This window comes from Artemia sp. Qi Xiang Cuo, chromosome 16 (assembly GCF_049724085.1).
Source record: "Artemia sp. Qi Xiang Cuo chromosome 16, ASM4972408v1, whole genome shotgun sequence".
In the NCBI taxonomy this organism is placed as follows: Eukaryota; Metazoa; Arthropoda; class Branchiopoda; order Anostraca; family Artemiidae; genus Artemia; species Artemia sp. Qi Xiang Cuo.
The window spans coordinates 44,497,754-44,511,620 of record NC_142809.1 but is presented as its reverse complement, the minus strand read 5'-3'; the positions used below and the strand labels follow the sequence as shown (position 1 = coordinate 44,511,620).

The following is a 13,867-nucleotide window of genomic DNA, read 5'->3' as shown; positions in this document are numbered from 1 at the left end:
AACTACTTATTTCAAACAAAAATATCGTTTTTAATGAGCACCAAGTAAAGAAAAATCACACGGAATTAGGCAACTGAGTCTCTCAATCCCCGTCAAGCTCTTTTAAAAGATACAAAAACTACTTATTTAACACAAAAATTTAGTTTTTAATGACAAACAATTAAAGAAAAATCCCACGGAATTAGGCGACTGATTCTCTCAATCCCCTTAAAGCTCTTTTAAAAGATAAAAAAACTACTTATTTAACACAAAAATTTCGTTTTTAATGAACATCAAGTAAAGAAAAATCACACGGAATTAGGCAACTGATTCTCTCAATCACCGTAAAGTTCTTTTAAAAGATACAAAAAATACTTATTTAACAAAAAAATTTCGATTTTAATGAGCATCAAGTAAATAAAAATCACACGGAATTAGGCAACTGAGTCTCTCAATCCCCGTAAAGTTCTTTTAAAAGATACAAAAACTACTTATTTAACACAAAGAACCCCCATGTAACTGAACCCCTGTATAACTGAAACCCCTGTACAACTGAACCTCCATGCTAAATTTCATTACGTTTAATATCTAGTCACCAAATGCTCCAAGCCTCAGAAGAAAAAGGGATTTTGAAAACAGGGGTTTTTTTCGATTTACGAAAAAAAAAAGGGATACCCCCCGTGCCCCGGAACCCCCCTGGTCACTGACCCCGTGTAGTACCGAAATCCCTCCGTGCACCGGTCTCCTCTTTAACTGAACCCTCGTGCCCCTCACCCCTCTATGCCACCCCCCCCCCGCCAAACACGTTTAATCCCTTTCTTTTTAAATTGACAATATTTTTCAAACGTTACTTACGTATTATAAAGACCACATCGGCGAGGTAAAGCTAGGTCAAGTCACAATGTCATTCTATCGTTACTTTTCAATTAAGCTATTGAATACTTTCTAGCAATGTCCCTTGTAAGCGTCTACGCAAATATCTTTTCGCAAATATCTTTTCGCAAAAAAAAATTCGCAAATCTCGTAAACTAAAGAAGTAATTACCCTTTTCAAATGCATTACTCGTTCTATTAATGAAACCCATGAAACGAATAGCCAAGTTTTTAAAAAAAAACCTACTAATCAACTTACAGATGAATGACCACGGATTTAACATAAAAAAAAACTTGTATATCATGAACTAGAAATCTACGTCAGAAAAAACTTGTCCTTAATAGGACCGGTATTAAATGACCCTGGTAACCCAATTACTTGAAAGTACACACACAACCTGTTTGGTACGGGGGCCCCTTGGAAATAGAACCTTGGTATATACTATCGTCATAAAAATTAGATTCTTTTGATGTACATACTGTTACCAAAATTCCTTTTTTTTTTAGTTTTGGTTACTAGTCTGGTCACTCCTTACTTACAGTGTGTTACCTTGAACTTGCTGATCAACATACATATAGAAGCATGTATAAAATCCGTTATAAAATGCTGTTGACATTGTTAAATACTTACTTTATTGCTTCTCACTATCTATGTAACATCGTATCATCAGCTTTCGCTTGCTCATATTTTCCCTTGGTTTTTGTTTATATGTGATTCTGATAAATAAAATACCCCCCCCCCCTCTCCCGATGTTTGACCAAAATTTAGTTTTGCAAACAGGCTTATTTGATGATAATTCACCCTTGTGTATATAGTGTATTGCAGTAGAAAATATTGTAGTCAAAAGGGGCTTTGCCGCAAATATCTTTAGAACTTGCCTGTGTTGTTTGGAATCTCTTTTGATGATGAAGAAGAATTTTGTTGAAGTTTTGCTTTTTATTGAAAATTTAAAATTTATTGAAATATTTAAGATTGAAAAATTTTGCCTTTATTTTGTTATTCATTTTGTATTAACAAGAATCTTAAATATTTCAACTAAAAGCTTTCATTAATCAGTTTTAAAAGTTATCATTTATTTATAATAAAAGTGAAAAAATGCACGATAAAAGGTTTTTGGAATATCAATTTTTAAATATTCTCGAAAACCTGACTAAAATGAAAATTTAACTTATTTAGTGTATTCAAAAAATTATTTCCAAATTTCAAATTTTCCCAAATATTAAAAAATATCGGGGTGCCTAAAATGTTAAATTGAACAATACTACCAAGTTTGAGATGAGCTAAAGAATAGGCCTCTAAAATTTTCAAATACAACTTAGAATAATAGAAAATACGGCATTAGGAAACGCAACTTCTATTGGAAAAAAGATATACAAATTAAATATTTGTTTGTTCTGTGTCACGGAATATAACAGCGACGGGTTTCAAAAATTTTTCTTTGAGTTCTAAAAAAAGGACTAGGCATGGACTTCTCAAAATGGATTACTCAAAATTGTAAGAGTTCGAAATGAAACAGTTTACCCGGGGAACTTGAACCAGTTAATGGAGGGATATTATTAGAGGAAGGATAATCCCCCTCCAGTAATAAGAAATGTAAGAAAATGGATTTCACGGGTGGCTGGTCCCAGTAGCCTTCCCCCTTCCTGAATACATCCCTGGAATCAGTATGCTTAGTTTACTCTGCAATAGCTCAAAAATCGAACTTGACAAATTTGAAAAATTAAGTTTGTAAGTTTAATTCTATAAACTTAATAGTTATTTAGGTGAGAATATTTTTCTCTAATCCTTACAAAATTGCATACACTATGTTTTTTTTCTGTTCCATTTCTGTTCTATGTTTTTTTTGTCTGTTTTTTCCTGTCCTATGTTTTTTTCAGTTTTTTTTTGTATGTTTTTTTCCGTTCTATTTCTGTTCTGTGATTTTTTTTTTTTCTGTTATTTTTTTTCTAGTCTATTTTTTTTTTTCTTTCGTATTTTTTTGTTATATTTCTGTCCTATTTTTTGGCTGTTTTTTTTCTGTTAAATGTTTTTTTCTGTCCTATGCATTTTTTATGTTCTTTTCTGTTCTATTAGTGTCCAACAAGATTTTCTGCTAGTCAAAAAATAGCTGAAAAAGCTATCAAAGTGAAAAAAAAAAAAACAAGATAAAAACTACTATAGACGGTGAAGTTTATCGTGGCAGTATGGTACAAATCCACAAAATATTTTCTCATCTGTAAGTGCCTGAATCTTGGTGAAAATGAATACTCTTTGAAATGTATTTCAATGCCAAAATTAATATGGCTAGATAAATATTTTTTTCTGTTTTAAGCAAAATCATATTAGAAATATTTTTCTGTTTAGATAATAAGCAAACATCATCATAAAACAATCTCTTTGGTAGGGTTAATAAAATAGCTAAGCGTTTCTTTAGAATCCACTAAAAACAGGACAATCTTTAAAGGAAAGAATTTTGTGATAAGATCGGATAAGAATTTTCGATGGAAATGCCGAGCTCCGTATTTTAACCGTTTAAAGTGTGAGGAAAGGGCTACTTAAAGTGGAATAAAAAATAATAAAAAGCTAAAAGAAGTCGACTTCGGAATACATTATTATAATAAAGAGAAGATAAGCCCGGGGATGCAGGCTAGAAAAGGGATAGGACTCAACAATCTTAGGTAATCTGTTCGCAATTACTTTTAGGAATGGTTTTTAAATCTCCTATAAAAATTCACGAGAGAAATTTTTTAAAGAGTCTGGACTTAGATCAAGCAAGCCCATTATTTTCCTTTTTTAAGGATGATAAAATATGAAAAAAGTAAAGTATTGAAAAAAACATAGTGTATTTCTTAGAGTCAATTAAAATTAAAACAAAATGACTGAAATGAAGCTGATGAAATTAAGATAAAATTTTTCAATGAAAAGCAAAGAATGATCATAAAAGGTAAAATGAGCTAAAAGCAAGTCATCTAATATTTAAACTTAAAGAGAATGAGGACGTCAATTTTTAAATTTCACTTTTAAAATTTATCTAAGGCTTTATGAATTAATTGTAAATTTTTTATAATTTGTAGCTAGTCCTTCTTTTTGTCACAGTCATTTGTGTCTTAAGATTCATTTCTTAATTAGATATTAATCATTAAAAAAGTTTTTTTTTCAGATAAATGTAAAAAGTGGCATTGAAACTAAAAATGGATAGAAATTATACCAACAAGTGAGAGACTTTCCCTCTCCCCTAACCCCACTCTTTTTGTTAAAGTTTTACTTTTTGCCCCAAATACCTTAAGAACAACTAGTCAATCAGAAGGGCAATTGAAATCGGATAAAAAGTATTTTTCACGATACCTCAAAAATGGTAGAGCTTATTGATTATCGTTTGTTACAAACACTAAAAACATTTTTGCCCTCTTTGGGCAAAATTGCTGTTTTACAAGGACGTACGCAGAAGGGATGTTAGGGGTGTTCGAACCCCCCCCCCCCCCGAAATGCTTGTCTGACTCGTAAAAACATAACAAAATGGATATAAAAAAAAATTTTATGCGTTTTTTGAGGTTTTTGTGTACCCCCCCCCCCCCCCGAAGATTTTTTTAGTAAAACTCCCTCCGAAACAAAAATCCTGGATATGGCATTGCTGTTTTCCAATAAACAGTTGTGGGAAACGCCATTTTCCTGTGGCACAGCCTCTATTCCAACTTATAAAAGCCATTAAAACTTTTAGTCTCCGTTCAAAAGAGCCCTCTCTCGATATTCGAGGACGTTTCAGTGCGATTTTTCCTTGGGAAACAAAGCAATAAAATCTGTAACCCCGAATTTGTCATTACACTCCAAAAAAAATGTCTTTTTCATAGATAGGGGTGTTAAACCTATCTAATAGGGCTCTTGAAAATAAAAAAAAATTTCTCGGCCTCGTAACTTCTATCAGGTGAATTATTAATTTTACATATCTGGAATTATCATAAAAAGCAAATTTACTTTATGTATATATCACTATCAACGATCTTTATTTCACGGTTTTGGTTTCTATTAGCACAAGTAACTCTTTACTTTCAGTTCATTACTACGAACTGTTGGTTTATCTCTATTACGTTGCTCAACCAGGTAGGCTACTGTGAATAATATTTGAGCAGTTTCACCTGCATACTCACTTTCAAGAATAAAATCTTCGTACTAGAAAAGTAGGAGCTCTGAGAGAAATTTGTTTTGGTTTATTATTGTTTTGGACTATTGAATTATTGCTAAGGGGGGCCCATAAACCCATTTTGGTGCACCTAAAATGTTTTTTGACAAGGAATCATATAGCCTCGAATAAATTTAAATAATGGAAAATAAGAGACCTAACTCACAAAAAGGAGGTAAATAATGAAAATACAAAGGAGGTTATTGAGAAAGAAAAGAAAAAAACATGGAAAAATCTCCAGTTTATTTTTTATTCAAACATACTAAAACCACACGAGAAGGCTCTTAATATACCAGTTAACATTAGCATTGAATAAATTCAAGTGAGAAAACTTTTGTAATTTGAATTAAATTTCATAAAACTTGTAGATAAAATAATAATGCTGCTTAGTCTCTTCATCACCACAATCACAAGTTGAGTTTTAACCAAAAATGAATCCAATTTGCAATAACCAGGGACTACTTGTGTTAATTTACAGTTAAGAGAAGTTTCTGTAATTTGGAAGATAATGGTAAGTAAAAAAAAAAAAATGGGTGCAGTACTTAACAGTTTGGGCGAATAAGTCATGCTACAATATGCATGGGCTGTTTTTCAACATTTTCCGAATTACAATGACAGTATTTGGAATGAATGAATGAATTACCAAGTAAATGAACCTTGAGATGTCCCACATTTATACGATACTTAGCTAAGGGGTATTGCATTACTCTACACTTAGCATAAAAACTACTTAACTACTCTACACTTAGCATAGAAACTACTTTAAAAAAAACAAGGAACATTAAAATATCCTAATCCTTGATATCTTAAAATATCAAATCTTAAAATTCCCTTGTTCTATTCAAAATTTCACAACTAATGTTGAAGCATTTAAAACTCGGAATTAGTCTCATATCTGCGGGAAAGAAACATCAAATTGACTTAGCTCAAAACTCATCACAAACCGCTCAAGTGTATGTAGAGGACACTCGTAAAACACACGCTTAAAGTTTTAAGCACAAACAGAGCACAAGACTTAGATAAAGCACAAAGGGCTGTCTATTCAACTGATTCTGTGCATAAAACAGTTTAATTGGGAGTAAACTGTAATAAATTGGGCAAGAATGTGAGCCGTATTAAATTTCAGAGTTGTCAGCAAACCAATTGTAAAGAATAAAAGACAAACTACAACCTGACTATTTAAAATTAGTTTAACATTTTGTATAAAGAACCTTTTGAGTGAAGTGAAACTATGATCTACATAAAATTGTGATCTACAGCATATTTATAAATAGGAAGCAAATGCTATTTCGGTTCTCATCACTTATATGGTTGATGTTTTTCGTAAGGCCTAGATATGGCTGTGCTTACCAAAACAGTCGTGGTAATTTACGGTAAGTAAACATTACGTTTAGGGTTGTGTGCATTTGGAGGGTTTTATAGTCATTTCACTGCATATTTGTTAAGAGTATTAGGTATGTTTCAAGTGGCTGTTTTTCCAAGAATAGAGAGTGATAATTAGACGAAGCTGTGTCTAAGGATTCTTGGAAGCAGCTTGTCATTCATGCTATCAAATAAAACTCTCCCTTAAATGTTCAATCAGATTACACCTTAAAAGAAAATGTTCCATCCGTTTCCCCAGAACCTAATATAGTCAACAAGTTCGCAGTCCATCGTTCATATGGGAATAGTCCACCTGGAAAACATTTTATCCACAGCCGTAGAGCTTTCGTCAATGAAAAATTGCAGAACTATCTTTTTTTCATTATGAACATATCTTTGATGTTTTGAGTTGTGATATCTTAGGCTCTATGCTCATTAGAGTATATTTCTTACGAACATAACTCTGATTTTTAGTTTTGATTTCAATCCGTCTATGATAGCAATTTTAAACTGAGGCTTACATAAATTATACTTTATTATGGTTAAATATTTTTTCGTATTAATTGTAATTTGATATATCAAGTTGTCATTTTTAGATTGTAGATTTTATTTTCTTTATTGTCCCATTGCCACTCCAGTATTTACTCAATTTCAATTTTTCCTTTTCCCGAAATTTATGTCAAGGCGATGCAATAATTACCTTTATTACGGTGTTTTGATTTGTTTTTATTGTTCCTTCAAATCTATTACTCATTGAAACTTCGAATCCTTACTTAATATTAATTACTGACTCTTCATGTATTTTTCATCCTCTAAAGTCACAGCTAATCTCTTCTGCCCCCATATTTGGGAGATAAATTCCTGTTGTTCTTCGTATACGATGGAATTGCCGATTTTAGTTTCTATCTCTGAAACTTCAGGCAAATTTGATGAATTATTCCAAATGTATCTCCAGGAAATGTACTTATTCAGTAAATGCCAACTTGTTTAAGGTTTCTGAAGTAAAATTGGGTAGTGTTTTACAAAGCGGTAAGCACGTGGCAATTGTGTTGAAAATAAGAAAGGATAAAACCCGGTACTTATACGAGACGCTGTACAAAGATAGGCATTACAAAGGGTTTCTCACTCCGGGAATTATATTTAAACTTTAGTTTTTTGGGGTTTATGGGGACTAAAAGGTACCTAAGTTGGGTTGATTAGGTTAAGTTACGTATTTAATGTATGCTCTGCTTTAGCCCACCCAGCCCCTCAAAGTGCAAATATATAGCCCAAATTTGTTTATGTACTATTATATTTTCATCTTATTTTGTATTATTTCATTAGCGTTAACGAAACTTCACTTTTCGCGCACTTACCGCTTTGTAAAGAACCTAATTTTGTAAAGTACCAAAAGTACCTAAATTAAAAAGTACCCAAATTTGCAAGTTTGCAGACCCGGTGCGTTTCTTCATATTTAGATATTATTTTTTCTTTCTACTTTGTTAAATCCCAATTAAGGGCCTGGCTATGAAAAAATTAAAGCATAACCATATTCAGTTACAATGGACTGTTTCAGGTTTGATAGTGGTTACTTATGGTTTAGTAGGCCAATGCAACTTGTTAGCGCAAGAACTGTAAAAATTTGAAACTGTTTCTGATTGGTTGATTGTTTCTAATGGACCAATCAGAAGTAATTTTATGTTCTTATTAATTAGAGAAGAACAAGTTTTTTCTGCTGAAAGTAAGGAGCAACATTAAAACTTAAAACGAGCAGAAATTACTGCGGATTTGAGGGAGTTACCCCTTCCGAAATACCTTGGTGTTTACGCTCAAGTTTGCTAAACTCGCTTTAATTATGCTAAAACAACAAAGTTTCAAAAAAGCTATACCTCACGCTTTTCAATATTTTACTGTTAAGTTTTCACATTTTTTTTTTACGTTTTAATATTCCGTGTTTTCAGAATTTTTAGTATTTTTAGGTTATCGTAACGTTCCTTTATTTGATTAAAACGAATCCCCCCGAAGTTCGTTTTAAGTTAAAACTTTAAACGAACAGAAATTATTCCGTATATGAAAGCTCTTTACGCTTAAGTTTTTTATTGTTTAAAAAAATAAAGTTGTGGGAAAGTCAAACTTTAGCGTAAAGAGCAAGTCGTTGAGGAGGGGACAGCCCCTTTCATATACGGAATAATTTCTGTCCGTTTTAAGTTTTAACGTCGTTCCTTACTTTCAGTTTAAAAAAAAACTTGTTTTTTTTATTTAATTTGTGAACGTTTTTGAATAAATGCAGGTTTTGATCTTGGATCACCGTACATGAATAATTAAAAAAAAAATCGCATATTAATTTACTTTTATTTGGTTAAATGGCTTTCTCGAAACTTGTTTAATTTTATTTACGAATGTTTTTAATTTATTTTTTATATTTTTAATACGTATTAGGGGGTTCACCCCCTAGTCAATACCTTGCTCTTTAAGCTAAATTTCGAATTTTGTTCCAATTCTTTAAAAATGACCGCTTTATCACAAAGGTCGTTAATTAGAATAAATAGCTCCTATGAAAGTACTAAAAAATATTTGGCTTAAAGAGCGAGGTATTGACTAGTGGGTGAACCCAATCATATATGTAATATTTTCTGTCCGTTTTAAGTTTTGATGTTGCTGTTGTTGCAGTTGAAAAACTTGTTTTTCTTATATTTAATTAATAATCTTTTTTTAAATAATGCTGGGAATTCCGGCACCCCCTCATAGCAATGTCCCTTTCCCCATGAAAACTTCCTTTATGGAAAGATCCTCCCACATAGCCCCCGACCCCCCCCACTACCAGAAAAAGTCCCCCCTGAAAACGTCTGTATACCTCCCAATAACCAATGCTATATGTTAACATTGGGTTCATAAGTTCATAACTTTCAGCCCTCTCCCCGGGAACTTTGGGGGATTAAGTCATCCTAAAAGACATACTTATAAAATTTTCGAACATGTTGAACAAAATGGCTATCTCAAAATTTTGATCGGGTGACTTTGGGAAGAAAATGAGCGTGGGAGGGAGCCTAGTTACCCTCCATTTCTTTGGGTCACTTAAAAAGGGCACTAGAACTTTTAATTTCTATTCCAATGAGCCCTCCCACGATATTCTAGGACCACTGAGTCGATAAGATCACCCCTGGGGAAAAACAACAAACAAACAATAACAAAAAAAAACAAATAAACACGCATCCGTGATCTTTCTTCTGGCAAAAAATACAAAATTCCACATTTATGTAGATAGGAGCTTGAAACCTCTACAGTAGTGTTTTCTGATACGCTGAATATGATGGTGTGATTTTCATTAAAGTTCCATAGCTTTTAGGGGGTCTTTCCCCCTTTTTTCGAAAATCAGCCAAATTTTCTCAGGCGCTTTGATGAATAGGACTAAACTTGATGAAACTTATATATTTGAAATCAGCATTAAAATCTGATTCTTTTGATGTATCTATTGGTGTCAAAATACCGTTTTCTAGAGTTTCGGTTACCATTGAGTCGGGTCGCTCCTAACTTACAGTTCGTTACCACGAACTGTTTGATTGAATGGAAATTTAATCCAATTGACGCTACTATCATTAGGTACACGCTTCCTTTTTACTTCTAATTTATAGTTACTTTTTTGTGAGAGGTGAAGGGGATACTAAATCTTTAGATAATTTTTAAAAAATAGTTTGCAACCTGATGTTTTTCATTAGAACAAAATTTCGATATATAAATGAGAAAATCTCCTCTCCTCACCAAATCTTGTAATTCCGACCCATTCTAATTAGAAGTTGATTTGTGATTTATCTTACGCAATTTAATAGCATCAGTGGGATAATACAATAATAGCATTATCCTTCTTATACCATCCCAATTTTTTGGGAGGGAACACTTTATCCTGAGATCTGACGTTGGCATAAAATTGATCAACTATTATTTTTTTTTCTGAGTCTTTCCCTTTCATGTTAAACTCGATTTTTTATGCTAAGACAATAAAGTTTAAAAAAAGCTATATCTCACGCTTTTCAATATTTTACTGTTAATTTTTCTTTTTTTTTTTTCATGTCTCCATTTTTCCAAGTTATTTCAGCCTTAGTAATGTGTAATCGTAGCGTTCCTTTTTATGATTGAATTTGTTTTCAATCCCGTTATTGCTACTATAATTAATCACTAGCTACCCTTTTGCTACTAATTATAGTCAATTTTTTTGTGGGAGGGGATACTAATTCCTTAGGTATGGTCTTAGCTAATAGGTAGTTATCAGACATTGTTTCTTTAATATAAATTTCGATATATAAATTGAAAGATGTCTTCTCCTTGCCAAACCTTGTAATTTCGACCCAATAAAATTAAAATCCGATTTGTAATTTATATTACGCAATTTAATAGTATTAGTGAGAAAACATTAGTGTGAAATTAAAGCTCCAATGGACGGTCGTTATAGCATATTGTTACAGTTTAATGTTAGAGGTTGACTTTCTCCGAGAATTTGAAATTAAGTACTTTTCTTCAATATTTCGATGAACCGTTGGTGCTAACCAACCATTGAATTGATCAGATCTTTCATTGGTATTTAGACTTTTCTTATAAAAATTGCTAAATTCCTTTGGAATATGGATGAGTTGGCGACCAGTTTGTAGATTTAGATGTAGATACATAGCCCGGGAGGAGGTGCAAGGGGTCCAAATTCCTCGAAGCATCAAAAGTGTTGAAATACAAGTGTTTCTTCGAAAACCATCGGAAAAAGCTCAACACGTCATAAGATCTTTGGGGTAATTTAGTCCTGGATATTTATCTTCATTTTTATGTGCCTGCTTGGAAGTGTACCGAAATTCATGGTATATTCGTTTTTTTTAACGGAATTAAGCTTTGAATTTTACTTTTTTCAAGGGTTTTGACATGTTTTTTAGGGATAGACTTAACACTAAATTTATTTTAGACGCAACCATTTTAGACGAGTATATAGATTAGTTATTTGTATAGTAATTTAGGGGCCACAGGCCCCTAAATTTGCATAGTACCACAGGCATATGACCTAGAGAAAACGTCATCATTTTGGGCAATTTTCCATGAATTATCGCTAAACTAAAATCCAAACTCACTGATTTAGCAGCAAAAATCCAAAGATTAATCCTAAGTCTTTTGGCTGTAATTTACACACTTAATAGATTAAACAGTCACATAATCCCGAATGTCTCAGCACGAATGAGATTCATTAGTTTTTCTCCCATTCATTTCGGAACACAGTCGAAACTAAGACTGGTCCTTCTTTTTCCCTGGAAACTTCGCTTAGAGAGTGTTTGCTGCGTCGCCTGGAATAAGAAACAGAATGCCTTATTCATACCTGGTTATTGAATAGTGGTAAATTCGGTTAAAATTTTTTCGTTAGGCAAAAATACACCTATCATATTTTATTTGTTTTGGCTAGTCCTGTATAAAACACAATCCAACAATACTTAAGCAGAAGCAGTTGAAACTTTTTGTAAAAATTAACAATATTGCAATAAATGAACAATAATATTTTGCTCGTTTTCTAATAAAGTCTAGCAATAAGAAAATAAATATGAATAACGTACTTATGTCTTCTCTAGGATAGAAATAAACACATAAAACACATTAAATGAAACGATCTCTTTTGTAACTTTAGATGGGCGCTAGAGCTTCCAATTGACCGTCTACCGATATTACAGCACCATTGCCTCAATACTACCAACTCTGGTAAAAAAAACACAGCAAAAATAAACATACAAATAAACACACTTCCGTGGTTAGTCTACTCGGAAAACCAAAATTTGTATTTTGCTAGATGGGGGTTGAAAAACAAGGAAATTTAGTTATCTCATATAATGAATTTGAAGTTGTGCTTTTCGAGAAGATCACTCACTTTTTTGGGGTCTTAAGAGTTTCAGTTTTCATTGGTACTAGCCGCTCCTTATTTAGCCTACAATTCATTACCCTGAATTATTTGACTATCATAAAATTCTATATAGCTAGTGGTCATAGACTATTGGGAGTCTTAGATTAAATTTTTGTTATATTAAGCAATATTTATATATAATATATGCTATAAATTCCAACCTATAATCTTAATTTCAGATGTCAGGTGAGACGGATTAGCGCTAGTACTATATTATGTTCAAGGTTTGTAGCATTGCAGTATGTATGTTATGTTATATTATGTATACATATTATAGGCCTATATATGTATATATAATTATTATTTTTTTGTTATAGTGGTACTTGTGAATTAAACAAAACACACTCAAGAATTACGCTTATGTCAAATCTCAGAAAATCGGTTTCAAAGCAACAAAGACAAGTGACGGGTGATAGAATGCACTGGACTTGTATAACTTGGGCTATATATTTGCACATTCGGGGGATGCGGTTGGGGGTTCGTTTAGGTTCGGCTAGGTTAGGTTAGGGGTGCTGCCCAAGTACTTTACCCCGCCCCTCCCCCTCCTTAATGTGAAAATGCATAGCTCAAATATATATATAAACTAAACTAATATAAATAAACTAATAAATATAAACTAAAGGTTATATGAAGGCTATATTAAAAAGTTCGTGGAAACAAACTGTAAGTAAGGAGCGACCGGCTCAATAGTAACCCAAACTCTAAAAAACGAAATTTTGATATCAATAGATATATCAGAAGAATTGTCTTATTATGCTGATTTTAAATATATAAATTTAGTCCTACCTATTAAGCTTAGTCTTACCCATTAAAGTTTACGAATATGATAAAATTTGCCTGATTTTCGAAAGGAAGGAAAAACACCCCTAGAAGTCACATATACTTAATGAAAATCACACTATCAGATTCAGCGTATCAGGAAACCCTGATGTAAAGGTTTCAAGCTCCTATCTGTAAAAATGTGGAATTTTGTATTATTTTTTTTTTTTTGCCAGAAGAAAGATCGCAGATGCGTGTTCATTTGTTTGTTTGTTGTTTTATTTTTTCCTATGGATGATCGTATCGACCAAATGGTCCTAGAACATCACGAGAGGGCTGATTAGAACGAAAATTCAAAGTTCTGGTGTAATTTTTAAGCGACCAAAAAGCTTGGAGGGCAACTAGACCCCCTCCCCACCCCTTTTTTAAAAAAATCGTCCGATCAAAGTCTTAAGACAGCCATTTTATTCATCATATTTGAAAGGCACAAGAACTATTCCTTTGGGGTATAAGAGGACCTCCCCCCCCTGTCCCAGAAGAAAGGTATTAAAGTTATAAAACTTGCCCATTCTTTACGCAGCTTTGTTATTGGGATGTTTGCCTAAATTTTCTGGTCGGTGGGGGGGGCTATTTTCTTCTGAGGTTTTACCATGGTGGAAATTTTCATGGGGAGGGAAGTTTCCAGGCAGTGAACTTGTAAGGGGAAATTACACACTGGGGGAATTTGCCAGAATTCTTGTACGAAATTCTAATATAAGTCTTGCTTTCCCTTTCCGTCTTTTCTGTTATGAGAGCAATAAAGAAAGCTTACCCATTTTCATTAGACTATTACAGATAAT

General features: G+C 32.7%; 1 protein-coding gene across 1 annotated transcript in view; it reads right to left on the bottom strand.

The window, feature by feature from the left end:
* Window positions 1-11,586, bottom strand: part of LOC148942949 (zwei Ig domain protein zig-8-like) — a 137,062-nt gene extending 125,476 nt beyond the window's left edge. The window contains exon 1 of the mRNA XM_089102705.1: window positions 11,455-11,586. The gene's annotated coding sequence lies outside the window, so the exon portion shown is untranslated. The remainder of the gene's footprint in view (window positions 1-11,454) is intronic.
* Window positions 11,587-13,867: the final 2,281 nt, after the last annotated feature.